Source organism: Ursus maritimus, unplaced genomic scaffold (genome assembly GCF_017311325.1).
Source record: "Ursus maritimus isolate PB19 unplaced genomic scaffold, ASM1731132v1 scaffold_11, whole genome shotgun sequence".
Classification (NCBI taxonomy): Eukaryota; Metazoa; Chordata; class Mammalia; order Carnivora; family Ursidae; genus Ursus; species Ursus maritimus.
This window is the reverse complement of record NW_024423453.1, coordinates 45,421,716-45,435,465: the sequence shown is the minus strand read 5'-3', so window position 1 is coordinate 45,435,465 and position 13,750 is coordinate 45,421,716. Positions and strand designations below refer to the sequence as shown.

Here is a 13,750-nt window from a genome sequence, read left to right as displayed (position 1 = left end):
TTTATTTATTAATTTGAAGAAAAAGCACACCCACAGGCCAGTGGGGGAGGAGCAGAGGAGGAAGGACAAGCGGACTCCCCGCTGAGCTGGGAGCAGGAGCCCGACTTGAGGCTCTATCCCACAACCCTGAGATCATAACCGGAGTCAAGAGTATTTTGCTTAACTGACTGAGCCACCCAGGTTCCCCAACAATATTATAATATTAACACTTGTTGAAGACCAAAGACCAATATAGTAAAAGAAAAAAAATAACAGACTTGGGACAACACTGTGTTTATACTTCAATAATTAAAACTAATCTTTGATTTATAAATACAATATAGCTTGTAGTTTTAGAAAGAATACTGTATTGGAGTTTAGTAAACCAGTAAGTGATCATTTTTAACAGCTTAATTATTTTCTCAAAATATAGACATGGTAATATTACCTTGTAGTAATAATATTTCTTATGCTTTACTTGAAAAATCAAAAGATTTGTAAACATTTAAAACTTGATATTTAACCCCCATACGTGTACTTTAGAGCTGTGTTGCTTCAGCATATAAATAATACAACATATCAGTGAATTTATACAAAATTATACAGAAACACCCAAGAAGTTACAACCCCCCACCAAACAAACAAAAAACAAAAAAACAACCCCATCCATCTTTTCCTAGTTTGTATTTGTAAGTCAGTTATACAGAGCAATGTTTCTCAAACTGTAATGTGCCGGAGATCACCCAGCACCTTTTTAAAACCTAGATACTTATCATAACAAGTTCTCAGGTGATGTTGATACTGCCGGTTTATGAACCATTCTTTTCAAAACGGAGGACCATGTGATCCCACTAAATATGGCTGAACTCAATATTCACCAAGCTAAAACTGGTCGTTTAGGAATATGAAATGTGTACTAGCAGCCTTTAGGTATAAGCACTGTATTTACTTGAGTTTGTAAAGAAATAGTCTAGAGCTAATAATAGCCGATCTAAGTCATTTTAACCTCTTCCTCATTGCAGCTAATGAACAAAAAGAGCAAGACATTAATTTAAAAACCGAGTGGAGAATAATTGAAGGAAATGTCAATTGTTGAGTTGATTATTTTCCTACAATTTTAAATAGAGTCCTTTTTGCTAACAAACAGTCATAATAAAATGTAATGTCAACTGCCAATTAGGGACATTTGCATTACAGAAAACGCGTGGGCAGTTCTTGTCGAATCCCTGATTTTCACGTTAAGACTGGTACATAAAAAGGTGAACACTCCGTGATTTTTCTTTTTCTTTATCCTCGGTGTTGTGTGTTTTCCCTACTTGTGCTGTAGAATTGAAGTCTGCGCAAATCCTTTCTCTCGGGTTGCGTGATAAACACCAGCCTCTTCATTTCCCCACAGCGGCCATGTGCTTAAGCCGCAGGACTCCTGTTTCCTGTAATCGGAGTCACAGTTTCGTTCCCCCACGATTATTTGAAAATCATGTAAAGAGAAAGCTGCACTTTTCTTTTTTTCTGCCAAGTTGTGCTAGGATAGTCTATTATGCATTGGCATTTGAGTGGGAAACCAAATGATAAATACACCCCGTAGGTGTGGTATTTCAAATCCCACTTGGTCTTGAAGTGCCCTGGGGAGCTAAGGGTATTATTTACTGAGCATTTCTAAAATGGTTCCCTGCAATGCATTGTCGTGGGTACTTTGTCTTTCTTACCCACCTAGTGAAATGTGATTTGTTTTATAGTAAAGATATATTAAAATGACCTTTCAATTCCTGTCGCTACAAAGAAAGCTATTTTTGAGGCCAGGAACAACCGTTTACTTAAATGATGTCACCTCTGCTTAGTTTTGCCTCCTCCCAGGGGCAAAGTTCTTATATGTATTCTCTACTTGCTTCTTGTGTTTCTTGTTAACTATTTTAGCTCTTGGATTGTCTTTGATTTTTATTTTCATGTATATAAATATGTAAAAGCCTTATGATGTCTTTCATTTTGTTCTTTCTCCACACCCTAGATGTTTGTTTTTTGTAGAATTTTTTCAGAATTTTCCAATATGCAAATCAATACAGTAACTAAAATGAGAAAAGGAAGACAAGAAGACTTTTTTTGTGAAAATAGTTTGTCATTTAGACTGTATTGACAAGTCTATATCCTAATGTAGAACTATGTTGATATAGATAAATAGTTGATAGATAGACAGATAGGTATTTGTTATTTGGGCAAAAAATAACAGAAGCAACCTTTACTATTCCGTCATTAAAGTGACAAAACATTACTGCAAAAATCTGTAACTAAAATAAGAGATACCAGATGTACCTATAGCCGGGGCACAGGGGTGCAAGAGCACTGGCCCCAGGGGTCCCAGACAGACCAAGTTCTGCCACTCCTGCTGACAAAATCCAAAGACAGAGAAATGAGTGGTGGTGAAACAAGAAAAGAATTTATTTCAGTAACACCAACCCTGGGAAGACAGCAGACGAAGGTCTCAAAGACTATCTCTAAAGTGCTGAAAATACTTCCAGGTTTATAAAAGGAAAATGTGGGGCAAAGATGGTTGGCTATGTGCAGATCTAACCGATCTGTTGTCTTGGAGTCAATCGCGGGTGACGTCTTGCTAGCTCAGGGCAGTCCACATGCTTGAAGGGGTAGTTTCTGTTCACTTCAGGGGAGGCTTTGCCCTCAGGGTTTTCCGCCTGACCCATGAGACAGGCTGGAAAGAAAAACCCAACTAGAAAGTCTGAGGTCAAAATGGATGCAGCTGAGGTCCTTTGTCATACCTAACATCACAAAAAAAAAAAAATGTTTGGAGTCTTTACCGTACGGTAAGCACTGGGGTAAACACTGCCAAAACAGAAATATACATACGTTGTCTAAAACACTATGGTTCGTTTCAGTACAGAGTTATCTAGTAAATTGCCCAAAATAGATTGTCATTGAAGATATTTATTTCTCTTCCTGTGTGACATAATTTCTTTATCCTGCTATAAGAATAATACAACAGAAATACTACAAACCAGGTATAAGGACAGTTAAAAAGAAAATCACAAGCCCAACATGGTGTCACATAGCTTAAGGCCCCAAGTCAGTAAATCGAGACAATACCTAAGTGCAGTTTCAACTCCCGAGAAATAGAACCTTTCACCAGTCAGTATGGGGATTTCCCCGTCAGCACGAGAAATTTACTGATAGACCCCTTCCGTTCCCCTTAGGAGTGTGATCGTCCCTAAAAGAAGGATTCTTTGCTAATAACTTGCTTTTCTGCATTCTCTCTCTACTTGTGCAAATCTTTCCTGTTCTGTAGCCCTTTGGATCTCCCATCTGCTTGCTAGATGGGATGCTGCCCAATTCATGAATCAATTGGTAAAACCAATTAGATCTTTAAAATTACTTTGCTGAATTTTTCTTATTTAATGGTGGGATTAGTAAGATTGGTCCATCTATATAAACGAGACAAAATGTTCCAATTTGCTATAGTATATCTGTGCTCTGCATTAAGCCCTGTGAATTTCTTGACTTTTTTGAGCTAGAAAATTCTAAAAGATAACTAACTCAATGGTTTTCAAAGGATGGTTCCTAGAACAGCAGCAATAACATCACCTGGGAAACAGGCTTAGACACACATTTTCAGGCCTCAACTCAGATACACTGAACCAAGCACTCTGGGGGCGGGGCCCAGAAACTCCTAGTTAATAAGCCTCCTAGTGATTCTGATAAACACTAAGTTTCCTCTAGCCTAACTCTCTCTTTATCAAAGGAGAACATTAATTAAAATCAAGGGAAGTCAACCAGGTCATAGAGCTAGCTAAAAAGCTGAAGAACATAAAATGTAGCACATAGTAGATACCCAGTTATACAGACATAATCAAAGCCACAAAATAATTAAATGTAAAAAATAAAATCATTTTATATCTGAATTATTCCTGCAATTTAGGTATACTGCATTATTCCAGTACCAACACCAAATCAAAAATTGAACCTAATCTTTAAAATCACTTTGTATGATTATTTAGACAGCTGATGATGACAAGGTCTTAAGGCTAAGATTAGGTTTTAGTCCTGAAAAGATCTGTTAGAGTTATTAGAGAAGTTTGTTTGTTTTTGCCTTAGTCTAATCCTGATTTGAGTCTGAATTCAGGAGCTTTTTGTTTGATTGTTGAGAAAGGATTGTAGAAGGCATTGAGCAGAGAAACAAATGGCAGAAGGGTCATTCTTCAGAGGAGGGATCAAAGGAGTATCTTTTAATGTATTTTTTCATGTATACATTGGAGAAAAGGTCAGTGATCAGTGACAAGACACAATTCTGGTTGCCTTTAAGCAAATTCAACTGTCATTCTCCCTTCATTACTCCCCTTTAAGCAAATTCAACTGTCATTCTCCCTTCATTACTCCCCATTTGCTTACAAAAACAACCAGATGAACACTACCTTAAAAAGCAATTTGACTTCTCTAAATCTTTGTTAATCTACCATGCTAACTTCATTCTTTGGTTCACTGCAAATATTTTATAACTACCAAATTAACACAGATTAAAAGTTAAAAACTCAGAAACCACAGAACAAATCAAAGATAAAACATTAGTTTTTGCTTGAAATATCTCTAATTAATATGTGTATATGTTCATTTGTTAGCCAAAGTAGTATGATGTGACAATTGCTTTAAAGCTTTTTAAAAAAATAAACAAATTTTGTAATTTTCCATTTCAGTAAAGTCTTTTAGAGGCATAATTACAATGAGTATTTAATATTCCATTATGTAGACATCTGATAATTTTCCAATCCCCTGTATTTAGATATTTGGGTCATTCCCAACTCTTCATCATTACGCTTGATTCTGTGATGACAAACATCCCTGTAGTAGATAAATAATATCCTCAAGCAGTTTATCTCTGATAATATTTTAGCATAAATCTAAAAAGTAAAAATTGATAAAAAACATTTAGAATTTTGTTATACATTGCAAATTGCCTTTCATACATTCCTAGAAATATATAATATTTACATCCAACAAGTAGTATATAAAACTATTACTTCTTGGGACACCTGGGTGGCTCAGTCAGTTAGGCATCTGCCTTTGACTCAGGTCCTGATTTCAGGGTCCTGGGATGGAGCCCCAGTGGTGAGCTTCCTGCTCAGCAGGGAGTCTGCTTCTCCCTCTGCCTCTGCCCCTCCTCCCTGTTATGCTCTCTCTCTCTCTTTCAAATAAATGGATTTTAAAAAATCTTAAAAAAAAAATCCCAATTTTTACTTCTTTGGGGTGCCTGGGTGGCTCAGTCAGTTGGGCTGCAGACACTTGGCTATGGCTCAGGTCATGATCTCAGGGTCCTGGAATGGAGGCCCACCTTGAGTCCCCCCTTGAGCCCAGAGTGGAGCCCCGAGCCAGAAGTTGGGCAGGAGTCTATTTGAGGATTGATTATCTCCAACTCCCTCTGCCCTTCCCCCTCCCCCACACATGCACCCACTCTCTATATATAAAATAAATAAATAAATCTTCAAAAAAATTGTTACTTCTTTTATATCTTTAAAGATTTTATAGAGCAAATAATGTTTCTGTTCCACTAAAATTATATTATTACTGTGGTAGATTAATATTTTAAATAATTATTGGCCATTTGTAGTTCCCATTCAAGTACTTTGTCCATTTTTAAATGATGTGTTCGTATATTTTTTATTGATAAGCAAAAATCTCTTTAAGCATTAAAAGAAACTTTTTCATTTCTGTTATAAATGCCTCTTGTCAGTATTTTGGAAAGAACAATTTTAGAGCACTGTAAAATTTTATTTGCATTCTTTTCTTCTCAAATTTTAAAAATCTATTTTTCTCTCCCTGTGCTACAAAAACTGCTCTTGCTAACGGCATCCTCGTGGTCAAAATACATTTCACTCCTTCTACATTAACTGTCTGCAGCATGGAGTCTTGTCCCTGATCAACACCTTAAAACTTCTCTATTTTGATTTCCCTAGTTCTACTTCAGTGTTTTGGACTGTCCTTCATTTCTTCTTGAGCTCCTCTTGCTTTGAAGTCTCCTGAAAAGAAAGATTCCTCTGAGTGTTTCCCTTGGTTCTATGCTTTTGTTTCAATATACTCACACAAAGAGGGAGTTTCCCAAGAGGCAGGAGGGTTTGGAGTTCCGATTCCAAAGAATTTAGTTTTGTCTTAACTCTCTAGCTCTAGTAGCATTTTCTCATTTAGCAGAGAATCCATTTTTCAAATAATAATAATAATAATAATTGAAGCCATTAGACTCTCAACATCTAAGTACACAAATTTATATGTTCTTACAAATTTTCTTTCCGTCTTCTCCTGTTAGAAAAGAAAAATCTCCTGTTAGAAAAGAAAAATTTTCTTTCCGTCTTCTCCTGGGTGGCACAGCGGTTAAGTGTCTGCCTTCGGCTCAGGGCGTGATCCCGGAGTTGTGGGATCAAGCCCCACATCAGGCTCTTCTGCTATGAGCCTGCTTCTTCCTCTCCCACTCCCCCTGCTTGTGTTCCCTCTCTTGCTGGCTGTCTCTGTCTCTGTCGAATAAATAAATAAAATTAAAAAAAAAAAAAGAAAGAAAAGAAAATTCAACTATTTGCATTGGCTAAGATATTTCCTAGGCTGCTGAAAATTGCTTAAAATAAACAAAAACAACATAAAACAACACCACCAACAAAACTCTGTCAAGAAACAAACAAACAACAACAAAAATAGAAAGAGATTCATAAATACAGAGAACAAACTCGTGGTTATTAAAAGGGTTTGGGGGATGGGCAAGATGGATAAAGGGAATTAAGAGGTATAAACTTCCAGTTATAGGATAAATAAGTAAAGGGGTGAAAAGTACAGCATAGGGAATATAGTCAATAATATTTTAATTACTTTGTGTGGTGACAGATGGTGACCGCATTTATCATGGTGAGCATTTTATAATGTATGTAACTGTCAAATCACTATGTTGTACACCTAAAACTAATATAATGTTATGTGTCAATTATACTTCAATTTTTTTTAAAGAATAATAATTAATTAACATCTGATTGCTTCGACTCAGCCCTAAAAACATTGAAATTCTGAATTTTCCACAAGAGCAAGTTGTCTTCTATCTCCCTCCCTCTTCAACAATGACACCTTCATAACTTACATGCTCAGGAGTAAGATCACATGAATCCAAATCTTCATCTACTCCAGCTCCAAGGCCAAAATTACAGTGTACGATACCAGGGTACAAGTTACGGCAATAGCTGAAAGTGGAGGTAGGTAATTTTAAGATGATCATATTTAAACATATTTCAAAGATTATACGAAGGGAAATATTCTTTTTAATGTAAGTTATATTCTAGGCCCCAGTTTCACTCTCTGAACAATGGTCAGGCTGCTGAGCTTAACTTTCTATTGACAGGACAATTAAAAAATCTATGAGGGCAGAAGTTAATTTGTAGATTTTTGTCTTTTCAAATTTCTAATTATTGCTGTCTGGTGAAATTGATAATTCCAGAAATTAGATTTATGGTTCTATCAGACATTAACCAGTTTTTTATCTAATCAAGGACTCCTAACCTTTCTTTCTTGACTATCATACCTACTTCTCAAATGTTCTCTGGACCATTTGTAACATCTTTCTTATGATGCATTGAATAAACTTTTTGACAAAAGTTCATTTTATTTTTACATGAGTCATGATTTTACCTTTTTAAAAAGATATATACTTGAATTCACTATAATCTAGTGCTTATTCCAATATTCACAATTATACTACAAAATAAGAATATTTGTCTCTGTTCATACATTGAGAAATGTGAAACTCATACATGTTAAATAAATGGCCCAATGTCACACAGCTGCTGAGGGTTGGACCTTGGAATAGAAGACAACTTTTCTTCTATATCATGCTTCTCACGTTATGCCACATGGCTCCATGCTAGAGGTCTGCAGAGTCTGGGATAAGTTAAAAAGGTGAGGCCTTCCAGCGTTATTAATTTTATTGAAACATATTTGGGAAATATATAATTTAAATTATTAATTTATGCCACAAAATATTTTTGTAGTGAATCCAAAATTATATGAATTTTTGTATTTGCTCATGCAATCACTTGTTTTGAGCTAAATTCCCTAACTTCAGGATACTCTTTGACTATCTCAGGATACATTGGTGAAAAAAAAATATTCAGAAGCACTATTGAGGTACGGCTTCTTCCAATGCATAGGACAAATAACATATCATTCCTATATATAATGAAACATAATTTGGTGTCCCAGATTATTTAAATTTCAAGCCATAAGTTATGATTCAGATCAGAATTGCAATATGCAGACTTTGCAGATTGACTATGTTATTGCAAATTTTATGGTTCAGTTGAGCCTTATCATGCAGCTATTGGTTAAGTAGATTTTAGCCGAAGGACTAAAATACATATAAATATAGAGAAGCACAACACAAGAGTGAACAGTATCTTCACTGACAAACACAGATATTCAATAAAATTTTTAATACATAATATTACATGTATATTTTCTTTCTCCCTATGAATATGGAAATCATAACCTGTTTCTACCTATATATTTGCTTATTTAGTATTATTCCAAGTAGATATGCCTTGTATTATATTTAAATACTGGGATATCTTTCTTAGTAGAACTTTAATTAAATATTTGCTAAAAAATCCATTTATTAAATGACTGTATTTGAATGCCTGTTATGTGCCCCCAAATGTTTAATGATTATTTTGTCTATGTGGAACAAAAGACAAAAAGTATGAAAACAAACAAACAAAAAAATATGAACGTGCTATTCTAAAGAGATGCCATTTGCATTACATCACTATTGATTTTCCTATAAAATTCACTCAGAGGTTTTATTCTTTCATTAAGAACAATTAGTCTGCTTATACTAAAAATTTTCATCTGTGTAGCAAAATTAAGTCATTCGAGGAAGATGAATAAATGGTACTAAATGTACTTTCCCATGAAAACCGACTAGAGTACTTGACAAAAGAAAGTAAAACAAAGTTTACAGATGTTGGACAACAGGCAGCATGGCACTGTGATACCTGAGAAAAAAGGAGTTAACAAGGTGGGGTCTACAGTTGCACCAGTTAATACCTCAAGGTATTAACATCTGAGTAAATATAGAAGAAATTTCTCATTTATAACCTCTTTAAAAGATAAATGACTGTTCAGGCAAAAAATAAATAACAATGTATTTTGAACTTTGTAACATACATGGAAGTATAATGTATGACGCCAATAGCTAAAAAGATGAAGTAGAGGAAAAAATATATCGTTGTAAGGATCATTCAATATACATGAAGTGGAAAAATATTATTTAAAAATAGAGTGTGACTACCAAAAGGAGAGAGATATAGACAAAGATAGAGGTGGGAGAGAGAGAATCAAATAATGGAGAAGAGAATAAATAATTGAAAAATCAATGCAAATAATGGCAGGGAAAGAAAAAAATGACTAAAAAGCAGATGGGACAAATAGAAAGTAAATAGAAATGATAGTTTTTGGTTTTGGATTGGTTTTTTTAGAGAGGGGGTGGGAGAGGCTGAAAGAGAGGGAGAGAATCTCAAGCAGACTCCCTGCTGAGCCCAGAACCCTGTGTGGGGCTCGATTCCACAACCCTTAGATCATGACCTAGGCCGAAGTCAAGAGTCAGATGCTTAACCAACTAAGCCACCCAGGTGCCCCAGAAATGGTAGTTTTAAACTCAACCATATCAATAATTTATTTAATAAATAAAGTTAGCTTAAACATTCAATAAAAATACATTGTTACATACTATATACTATCTGCAAGAAACTCATTCTAGTTTTGTATATGTTGATGGGGTAAAAATAAATGGATGGGGAAAAAAAATCCATTGTAGAACATTGGTGTTTCCGAAGCTTCAGATTCCTTGCCTGGAACAAAACCTACTGTGTGTTCAGCCGCCATATGGCCCCGGAGCAACTGAGGCTCAGGGAACTAGAACAAATGCTGATATTCTCATAAGTACTATTGCAGTGAGGAAAACATCATTCTCTGTCTCTGACCCACGAGTCTCAAGTCTTTTGCCAGCAACCATGAAACTGTGGTAAGCTAGATTGTTCGATAGCAAGAAGCGTAAAAACCGGATAACAAGGGCGCGCCTGGGTGGCTCAGTTGTTTAAGTGTCTAACTTCAGGTCAGGTCATGATCTCAGGGGCATGGGATCAATACCCCCACTCCTGCCCCAGCCTTGGGCTCCCTGCTCTGTGGGGAGTCTGCTTCTCCCTCTGCCCCTCCCCCTGCACATGCTCTCAATTTCTCTCTCAAATAAGTAAATAAAGTCTTTTAAAAAGCAGGATAACAAGTAGGAAAAAATTTCAAACTCTTCACAGTCTCTTATAGGATCCACTTTCAGTTGTTACGTGACTGGCCATTGTGGACTGATTTAGTGTGAGGCCTTGGTTTTTCCATTAGCAGGCCTTTCCACAGGCTGCTTGAGGGCTTTCACAACATGGTAGCTGTCTTCCCTCAGAGAGAATGATCCAAAGAGATGGAAAGCCAAGTGGAAACTAACACTTTTATTACCTCACCTTAGAAGTCAATTAGCAAAATTTTACAGCATTCCTATCCATTAAAAGCTAGTTAGTAAATTCAACCTCCACTGAAATAGAGAGGCATAAAGGATCCTCTGTTTAAGGGAAGAGTATCAAAGAATTTTCTGGACATATTTAAAAACCATGGTGCACTATCGTTTATATGAAGTTCTAGAAAAATTAAATCCATAATGACAGAAAACTGACCAGTAGTTGGCAGTGACCAGGGGTGGGAAAGAAGGAAACACACAAGGGAACTTTGTGGAGAGACGGAAATGTTCTATGTTATGATTCTTATGCTCATTATACAGCTAATAAAACTGTGCACTTAAAATTGATGAATTCTATTGTATGCAAGTTATACATCTATAAATGCGATAAAATTTTGAAAAAAATGTATGGGATTCATGAAATGTTGGTTATTATTTCACAGGGACATAGTGTCTTGACTTCTGAGAAAGAATATATCATCAGGGAGAGTGACAGCACAGGTGATTAATTCAATGACATGAGAGGGAACTCGTAATTTCCAATACAAAGTTGTGTCCATCACACTTTTCTAGCCCAGCTTCTTTAAATTAGAGGACGAAAATAAAAGTCAGTAGTAATCATGCTTGTTTTTCTTCACCATCTCTTCTGTGGGGTAATGAGGTACATTGAACTCAGCACTGATGCCAACAGCTTCAGCAGTAATGGGAAACTTCCTATAGAAATGTCAGGCAGCGCTCTCGGTATTGGGTGATGGGAGTTGTCAGCAAGCAGTACTATCACCACCTGGCACAGTTAGAGTGTTGTTACTCCCTGACAATGGCAGCAGAGGAAAGAGCCTCATGGTAAGTCAGAGCAAGAATATAAGGAATGCTATGAAGGGGCTGGGAGATCTGGTCGTCAGAGCACAACGGAGATTTCAGGAGCATCCCAAACAATTTGGAGAAGATTTTAGGGGGATCTGGAATTTTCAGAAAAAATTTCAAGCTAAATTCAGAGAAATGGAACCCTGTTTTCATCTGACTGATAGGAATTTGGAAACATGTAATATAGGTAGAGCACAGACGTTCTTCGGAAGAAAGACTCTGTATCTGTTAGAGTAAAGGGCACCCGCATTTACTAAGCAACCTCTTCGCACCATAAGGTGGCCTGGGTTTCTGCTATCTTTTGTAACAGAAATAATCCGATGCATCAAAGTTCAAAGTGAGCACTAAGTTATCTAGCACTGACAAGGAATTAGAGTTTATCTTTAAACAAACACTTGATAGAGTTCTCACAAATCAAAGAAGAATTATCTACTTTAAAGGAATTTGATTAAAATAACCCAAGAGGTTTCAAACTATTAACTTTATAACAATCACCTCCAGCTCTTGTTAAAATGAAATTTACCGGGCTCAAGAACAGATATTCTATTCTGTTTTGGGTAAGATCCAGGAGTCTGAATTTTAAACAAGCATCCCGAGCGGTTCTAAAGCAAGGGGACCTCAAAACAGTCACGTTTTGAGAAACACTGAAAAGAGTAATATCAATACTTCATAGACCATAATCTCAGCATTCTGAACCAATGCAGGCAACACATTACATTATAGAATAAAAAAGCTACACCATCAAAAGCTTAACGGTACATGGGTTTTGATTTATTTTTCTCAGCACATTTGAAAAAGAATGGACTGGTACTAGAGACATTTCTATTAATACTTTTCAACCCTTATGGACTAATTTTATATGAAAATGTTCCCTTTCATTATCTTCTTGGATCCCTGCCGCATAATTATTTTTTTAGTTCCTCTAATTTAAGGATTTTTCTCATCTAAAAATTGCTCTTGTTCTATAGAATAATCTAGAACATCTTAACTTGTTTAGAATTCTTTCTAGAAAGCAATGAACTGAAACTCCTTTGTCTGTATCTGATACCAAATGGCAAGCAGTCTGACATTCACAGAGATTTAATTACTACTAAATCAATATTATGTATTTAAATCTAATTATGGTGGAAGAATTAGGATTCTGATGAAGAAAAGATCTCGTGGCTAATTAGAAATTTAGTTAGCCTGCATTAAAACTAGCATATTCTACATCTTGACTATCTTGATAAAGTACAGGACATTAAAAACTGACTTAAAGACAATTCATTGTCATAACTATAGTCATTATAATTGTATATTAGGTATACATAGACCAGGTTTTTTTTTTCTAACATGTTTACAGTTTGCAGTCAGGACTTTCTTTCACCTTACCTCTGGCTAGGATTTAGTTCCAAAAGAGAGAAAACTAATCTCTTTCCTTGAAGTTATCCACAGAAGATCAAGTCTCATAACTGTTGTTGTCATTCAGCACCAATGTTATATAATAACCCTAAATGCAGAAACCTCCCTTTCCCCCCTTATCGGTGGGGAATATGTTCCCAGACCCGTAGCGGACGCCTGGATCCACAGCTAGTACCGAGCCCTATAGATACTATGTCTGCTCCTATACAGACATAGGATAAAGTTTAATTTATACATTAGGCACAGTGAAAGATCAAATCTACCATACGAAAGTAATGTAAGTAATGTGAATGTGATCTCACACACACACACAATCTCACGCTCCTTCGGTGTGATGAGAGGAAGCGCGGTCAACGCCGTGGGCACTGGGACACGGTCAGGCTACCGCCGCTCTTCTGACAACGCAGCCGAAGGAGCCCCTGCTCCCGCACTGCGGTTGACTGTGGGCAACTGGGGCAAGTCAAACCTCAGATAAGGGAGGACTACTGGATTTCCCATTACTTTTCACTTCCTTATTCGTGATCTTCTGCGGAAACAGATGTTCTACTCTATTTACATAATGAGTCTTCATGTATTTGAAACAGACTATTATTACCATTTAACTGTAATGTTAACAATTGTACCCATCATGCCCGGGAGAACGCAATCTTACAGTGAGGAGATTTAACAACAAATAAGACTCAGTGGTGTGCTGTGAAGGAGAATCATGTTTTCGGGTATCTCTTTTAAACAGTAGCTTATCGACAGTTGTGTAAGATTTGAATCTGAAAAACACTGCACCGTGAAAGCACAAATTCTGCTTTCCCTCCTCACACGTCAAATTGTTCTTTTGTATGATTGCCTAGGCTCAGTGCATTTCCTGAAAAATACCTGCCGGTTGTCTAGATAAAATCAAGACCTTTTTTCTCAAACACTTTTAATGCCTCTACGGAGAATAAGCTCAGTCCACTGTTATGTATCTATATGTTATACACACGTGGTGCG

General features: G+C 36.3%; 1 long non-coding RNA gene across 6 annotated transcripts; it reads right to left on the bottom strand.

The window, feature by feature from the left end:
• Window positions 1-2,394: 2,394 nt before the first annotated feature.
• On the bottom strand, window positions 2,395-13,237 carry LOC103658056. Of its 6 annotated transcripts, none has more exons than XR_005833912.1 (4): window positions 12,737-13,237; window positions 7,091-7,190; window positions 6,057-6,326; window positions 2,395-2,747 (listed from the first exon to the last, which is right to left on the bottom strand). It is a non-coding gene; the product is annotated as an uncharacterized LOC103658056 (long non-coding RNA). The 6 variants fall into 6 exon arrangements; XR_005833914.1 differs by having other exon boundaries at window positions 6,250-6,326; XR_567034.2 differs by having other exon boundaries at window positions 2,395-4,877; window positions 6,057-6,270.
• Between the last annotated feature and the right edge of the window lie 513 nt (window positions 13,238-13,750).